We start from the raw sequence: 7517 nt of genomic DNA, 5'->3' as shown, positions 1-7517 counted from the left end.
TGATTTTCCTTTCTTGTGTTGTTGATGAATCTGAACACCCATGCTGTCACTCTTATAAGCCGTCCGTATGATGAATACCTTTCGATTTCCAAGATTGGCGCAATTTCGGCTCTTACCATGCATTGGTGACATTGTGTTTTATGCTGGTCTTCCACGTCTGTATTTGTGCCAGTTATGCTTACTAAATTCTTTTCCAGTGATGTTATCTATTCGGGACCGTTCCACCATAACTTTGACGTTATCAATGCCTTTGCGTTTATTCCTCGTGTAAGTAGGTCAGCAGGGTTCTCGTCACTTTCAACGAATGACCAGCTTGCTTGAAGGGTTTTTTCTCTGATTTCTGCGATTCCAAACGAATATCTTTTGCTTGTTCCCTTGATCCAGTGAAGCCCAATCATCGAGTCCATCCAGCAAAGTATTTCCTGAAAACTTTCGTTGAAGTGACCTTTGATGTAGTCGCATAACCTTGATGCTACCACCGCTGCCATCAGTTCAAGTCGTGCCAATGTCAGCTCTTTATTGGAGCTACGCGGCTTTTTGCTGTTACCAGCCTTGATTCTTTGCTTCCATCGTTGTATACTGCTATCAAGTATGCTGCTGCTCCGTATGCTAATGGGCTCGCGTCGGCAAATACATGCAGCTTGTATGCTTGTACTGGTTGATTCTTGCTTGCGTAGCATCGTGGGATTTCTAGAACTCGAAAGTCCTCCGCTTCAGACATAAGGTTCTTCCATTTGTCGCATTCATCTTTAAGGAGCTGGTCGTCCCAAGTGACGTTCATTTTTCACAGCCTCTGCAGTCCTATTTTCGCGCGTACTGTGAATGGCGACAACAAACCAAGTGGGTCAAATATCTTCGCTGTGGTTTGTAACACAGCCCTTTTTGTCAAGTGCGTTGTATCTGTTAATAAATTCCACTTTTCCATAGGGAAGCAAATCATGTCCTTTGAGTGTTTCCATATAAAGCCCAGAAGCATTGTAAATCCTCTAGATCGAATATCTATGTGAGAATCGTCTCTTTCGTTTTCATCAATTATTTTGTTTAATCGCTCTCCATTGGAAGTCCATTTTCACAAATTCATCACTGCCTCTCTGAACACTTGCTTTGCCTCTTTGTACAACTTAACTGCTTCATCAAGCGTTGCTGCTCCCAAAATGACATCTACGTAGATCGCTTTCTGCAGTGTCCTTGTCGTATCAGGAAACTGATTGATTGATTTGTGGGGTTTAACGTCCCGAAACCAATATATGATTATGAGAGACGCCATAGTGAAGTGCTCCGGAAATTTCGACCACCTGGGGTTCTTTAACGTGCACCCAAATCTGAGTACACGGGCCTACAACATTTCCGCCTCCATCGGAAATGCAGCCGCCACAGCCGGGGTTTGATCCCGTGACCTGCGGGTCAGCAGCCGAGTACCTTAGCCACTAGAACACCGTGGCGGGGCTATCAGGAAACTGGTCTTCTGCTTGTTTCAAATGGTGTTCAATTGTAGCTGCCAGTAAAAACGTGCTTGGTGTTGTTCCGAATGTTACTCTTGTCTTGCGCCATGTTTGCACTTCATTCATTAACCCTCCTTCAGCGTCATGCTTCCACCACAGAAATCTCATTGCATCTCTATCCTCTTTATGTATAGATTTGTAGAAATGCCTTTTCAACATCTCCAACTAACGCCACCTTTTCTTTTCGGAAATTAATGAGCAGCGATAGCATGTCCTCATCGAAATTGGGTCCTGCTTCTAGGTTCTCGTTTAAAGACATGCCTTTTCGAGAATGTCATGAGGCGTCAAACACTACTCGAACCTTTGTTGTGGCTCGGTCCTCTCTAATGATCGCATGATGTGGCATGTAGTAGCAAAGTGCAGTTGGCTGTTGTGATGGCTCTTGGACCTCCTCTGCGACTCCTAATGCCATACACTTTGATAGAGCTTTGTCGTAGCGATACAGCACGTCTTCTTTTTTTGCCGCCTTTTAATCAGTTGCTGTAGTCTTTTTAATGCATTTTCCTTGGTGCTTTCCAAGTTTACGTCCTGTTTCCATGGCAAGCTGACTTGATAGCGACCATTTTGTTGTACAATCTTGCGCTCGGATTCTTCGACCACTTCATTTCCGGTGTTATCCAAACTATTTCTTGTGATCCCCATTGACTCCAGGCTCCAGAACTTCTGTAGCTCTTGCTGGAGTTCTGTCTCCGCAGCTTCGACCTTCAGAACCATGACTGCTTGATTATGTGTTAGTTTTGTCTTGCTTTGCTCTGATGGCCCTTGCAGTACCCATTCCAGTATAGTTTCTACAGCCATCAGTCTGTCCTCGATTCTTTGAGTTCTACCAGTAAAGAATTCCCAATAATAGTCTGAGCCGATCAGTAGTTCTACAGAATTTGTTGCAGTCGTCTTGGCCCTGTGATCAGCCACTTGCATATTTAGCTGTTTCATTTTCTCACTGAGTTTCTTAGTTGGAGTGGGTATACAACTGTGCGAAGTAACGTCGACTTGTAACGCTTCGATCACTGTTGTCTTGCTTGTTTCTCGTGATCCTACAGTCACTTGCACCACGTTCATTAGTTTGACCTTTTCGTCTCCTCCAAGTGAACCAATCGTCAGACTTTCTTGTCACAACACCTTTGCACCTATTTTTTTCGCTAATCCCACTTCAATAAATGAACGTTGACTTCCGCTGTCTAATAACAAACGGCAATGTCGGCCACATGTTTCTCCTTCTACGCACGCTACAGCCGTCTGCAAAAGCACAAACTTATGCTTGATATTTTCGCTTGCTTGTAGCGTAGACGTCGTCGCTTCGGCTTGCGCTGTTGAGACCAGCTCTGCCCTTATTTTCTGCATCACCAACTACATACTGACGTGGCGTGTTGTCCCTTGCATTGCTTGCATTTTACTTGGGCCTTGCAAATGCGTGCAGTGTGCTTTGGTCGCGTGCATCTGAAGCATGCTCTATTTTCGGTAAGCATAGCTTTCTTTTCATCCATTGGAATGCTCCTACGACAGTTTTCGGTTGCGTGGGTTTTCTGCTTGTAGAATAAGCATATTCTGTCCACTGAGCTATAGAAGCTTGAAGTTGTGCGCATCTGTCCACGGTTCTATCTTGGTTTTGCAGTTATCCTCTCTTGTTCACGTTGTGTTTCTTCACGAAAAGCCGCTTGCTCTCTTAAGAATAACATAAGCCTGTCCAGCTTTTCCTCGCACGATTTTCCCGTTGCGTTGTTTTGCTCGCCGTTTTCTGAAGCTGAGCTGTTTCTCAGTAGGGTTGAGAGCTGGCTAGTTGGTGAGACATCATTTAACCATATGGTGTAGTAGCGCAATTTTCACGGGGACAAAGAGAACAAGAACACACGACCCTCGCTACACTCGCAACTAATTTTATTTCAGAAGCAGCACATCATATATAACCCATAACCCTAGCGACACAGAAAAGAATTACAAACATTGAATCATTGCCAACAGAAGCTTTTGCGCAGACTCAAGCGATAGTACACGGCAGTTACGCTTACACTTTAAGATGACATAACTAAAAACAGCCCTGGGTAACAACAATTAAAAAAACAAAAAATTTTGCGGGAATTCACACGTGTTTGAAACAACATTTTGAAACGACAAAAAGGAGAGTATGACACATGCAAACACTGATCTCAATTAAGTCCTTCGAGGTAGCTGGCTTCTCGGTCACTTAACGAAACCGATGACTGACTAATGCATCCTTCTTTTCTTTTTTTTTCTTTTTTTAATGTCGAAGAAATTGTCCAAGCCTTCCACATTAAAAAAAGAAAAGAAGGATGCATTAGTCAGTCATCGGTTTCGTTAAGTGACCGAGAAGCCAGCTACCTCGAAGGACTTAATTGAGATCAGTGTTTGCATGTGTCATACTCTCCTTTTTGTCGTTTCAAAATGTTGTTTCAAACACGTGTGAATTCCCGCAAAATTTTTTGTTTTTTTATTTGATGTTACCCAGGGCTGTTTTTAGTTATGTCATCTTAAAGTGTAAGCGTAACTGCCGTGTACTATCGCTTGAGTCTGCGCAAAAGCTTCTGTTGGCAATGATTCAATGTTTGTAGTTCTTTTCTGTGTCGCTAGGGTTATGGGTTATATATGATGTGCTGCTTCTGAAATAAAATTAGTTGCGAGTGTAGCGAGTGTCGTGTGTTCTTGTTCTCATTGTCCCCGTGAAAATTGCGCTACTACACCATATGGTTAAATGAGCTGTTTCTCATAGCCTCTTTTGACTTGAACTGCACCGATAATTCTGGTGGAATTGCTCTTTTCAATACCGGTAACAACATCGGCGCATAGCTCTCGGTTTCCACTTTTAGTGACTTGAGTGCCAATATGTTGTCTTGCACTCTCTGTACTAGCCTATTTAGGTCATGGGTATCTTGAACAGACCTCACTTTCTCCAAACTCAATAGCTCATTCATGTGCACTTCAATGGAATGTTCTCGATTGCCGAACGTTTTTTGCAGTATTTTGATTGCGTTATCATAATTTTCCTCTGCCGAGTACTGAAGTCCTTCAATAGCAGCCGCAGCTTTTCCGGTTAGTGATGCTAACAAGTGATTGAACTTCTGTCCCTTGCTCATGTTGGTCTCAAGTGAACTGCCGACTCGTACTGAGACCAAAAGCGGTTCCACTCCAAAGCTTTTCCTCCAAACTTTATCATTTGAAGCTTTGGTAGCTTAACTAGTTCCGTTGCTTCTTGTCCTGTACTTGAGAGCGTCAGCTGCCTTGTCCTATCGCTTGAATCCGATTGTTCAGGCTGTCCAAGTCTGAATTCTATTGCAGATAAGATCGTCGTTAATTTCATGTCATACTCTATGACGCTTTCGAATTCAGCTTCGGCATTGTCTTCTGTTACAAACTTTTCCATTTGCTCGTTCGCGCTCTTGAGACTGTCGCTTATTGCTTTAATCTGCGCCTGCGTTGTAAGCAGCTGCTCCCGGTTAGCTCCATCATTAATTTGCTGCTCGGCTGCGTTAATCAGTCGCGTGATCTGGGAGCGAAGCGCTTTCCTTTTCTTCGTTATCACTTCTTTGCTCATATTGAGGCGGTTAACAATGACTCCTTACTTGTCAATCGTTCGTTGTGATGCTCGTACTCTCCACCGTGGACTCGTCGCTCGATCCAGGTCGATCCTCTGCTCCTCCGCCGTTTTCTTCTCTGCTGCTCCGTGGCAGGCTGACCTTTCTTTCCGGCGAGGAGGTAGTATCCTGGTTCACGGCACCATTATTAAGACGATCGAGACCAGGGACTGCTTCGAACGAATACGGTTTAATAGAAGAAGCGAAGTAGCGCGCGCCCACTCCAGGCAGCTTTCTTCTTTTTCTTCTTCTGGCGTTTGATGATGATATTTCATATAAACTAGCCTACTCGAGCTGAATGCAGAGAGCCTTGAACGAATTGCTAGCATACTTCGACATAAACCAGGTTATTAGGTGCCAAGTATATTATGAATGAGCTCGATCCGGATTGCGGCGTGACCACCCAGTGCTCCCAACGCAACAGTGTACTTGAAGGGGGCCGTGGAATGAACGAGGCAGCCGCGCGGCATCTCGGCTGATTCTCCGGTGGGTGACAGTAGCGACGGCACTATAGTCGCATGGTACTGAACATCTCAGGAGCGTCTGCATTGGGAGCGCGCGTGTCGGAGCCTGAGACAGCGTGTAATTGGTCATTTTTAACGTGTTAAATCGTTTATGAGCCTTTATCAGTGGACGCACCTGCTACGCGCTAAGGTGACGAGTGAATATGCAGGCACCCTGTAATTTCGTCCTTACATTCACTGTTTCAAAAACCTGCCCACACACAGAATGAAAAAAAAAACCAAAAAATATTGATCGGATAACTTGCACGGATCCACCTAGCTTCTCACTCAAACAGGGTTTTGAGCTGCGCTAAGTCATAAGTGGCTACTGGTGGACAACAAAGAGAGAAGAAAAATAAAAACCACGATTAAATCATACGCTCGTTTTGTTGGCAGTCTCTACGATATCCAGAGCACTGTTTCTCATACGAGTCAACGTGCACTCGATTGTTTCACAAAAGCCCGGGTATAAGTAACGTTGTCACAACATTTATATCAGTGACGACTTAGCTTAATCATGCCAGTTTCGCGGAAGATAATAAATAATGGTTTCTTAGGAGCTTATCTTGTTTTAACCGCGTGCTTTCCACCTCACTTTGCTTCCTAAATGCACGCTCCAAGTGCTTATAATACGAACATATTTACACAGTGTAAGAATATAGTACTTACTGCGTAACTAAGGAAGAAGAGACAAAGACAGAAAACGGCGCTCTTTTCTGTCCTTGTCTCTGCTTCCGTAATACGCAGTAACTGCTCGTAGTTCATTTTACGCTGTGCAAACATGTTAGTTTCTAATCACCACTTAACCCAAGCATCTTTCTTATTGACATACAACACCAGCAGGCCGATCAAGGGAGCCGAGCTGAAGCAACACGTGTACCTCCGACTCATGAACTCTACGCGAAGTGGGTTATTTTAAACATACTAAAAAAGTGCCAGTTGTATATATAGCCTGTCTCTTAATCTGCGCAAATTCACTGTATTCAGTTCTAATTGTGTACCGACAGCTTAAATTGTGCTGCTTTCTAAATATTCTATTGGCGTAACGCCATTGCAAGCCAGGGAATTTGTGACAATGTTTGTATTATAAGTGTAGTTTTATTATAAAGTGTCAGAAGTGTCGGCCGGCAGTGGTGCATCTTGTGTTGAGAAATTTTACTTATATATATATATATATATATTGAAATACCTTGTCACATTGGCTATACGGAGTACGCCTCGCCCCGCCGCGGTGGTCTAGTGGCTAAGGTACTCGGCTGCTGACCCGCAGGTCGCGGGTTCAATTCCCGGCTGCGGCGGCTGCATTTCCGATGGAGGCGGAAATGTTGTAGGCCCGTGTACTCAGATTTGGGTGCACGTTAAAGAACCCCAGGAGGTCAACATTTCCGGAGCCCTCCACTACGGCGTCTCTCATAATCAAATGGTGGTTTTGGGACGTTAAACCCCACAAATCAATCATTCATGGAGTACACCTCATCGATATCCATTTTTTCCCTACCTTCATCTAACCGTTTATCAGTACTTACCACCACCTGTGCCTGATATATAAATAAATAAATAAATATATATATATATATATATATATATATATATATATATATATATATATATATATATATATATATATATATATATACACCAGATTCTTTGAACGTCATTCATGCTGGACCCGACAAATTGTAAGTTGTATGCAAGAGTGAGACGACGAAACTTTCACGAAGGCTAGTCCACCAGCTGAAAACGTTAAGAAGCTTCCGTGAAAGTTTCGTCTTCTCTTTCTCGCATATACATATATATATATATATATATATATATATATATATATATATATATATATATAAAAGAAAAGAAGTGTATACCTAAGGGCCAGTTTTTCCGCGTTTTCCCACAATATTAATGAGCTCTAACAGACAATCATGCCAAGG

This window comes from Rhipicephalus microplus, unplaced genomic scaffold (genome assembly GCF_043290135.1).
Source record: "Rhipicephalus microplus isolate Deutch F79 unplaced genomic scaffold, USDA_Rmic scaffold_14, whole genome shotgun sequence".
In the NCBI taxonomy this organism is placed as follows: domain Eukaryota; kingdom Metazoa; phylum Arthropoda; class Arachnida; order Ixodida; family Ixodidae; genus Rhipicephalus; species Rhipicephalus microplus.
The sequence above is the reverse complement of the archived record's forward strand: the minus strand, read 5'-3'. Positions refer to the sequence as shown.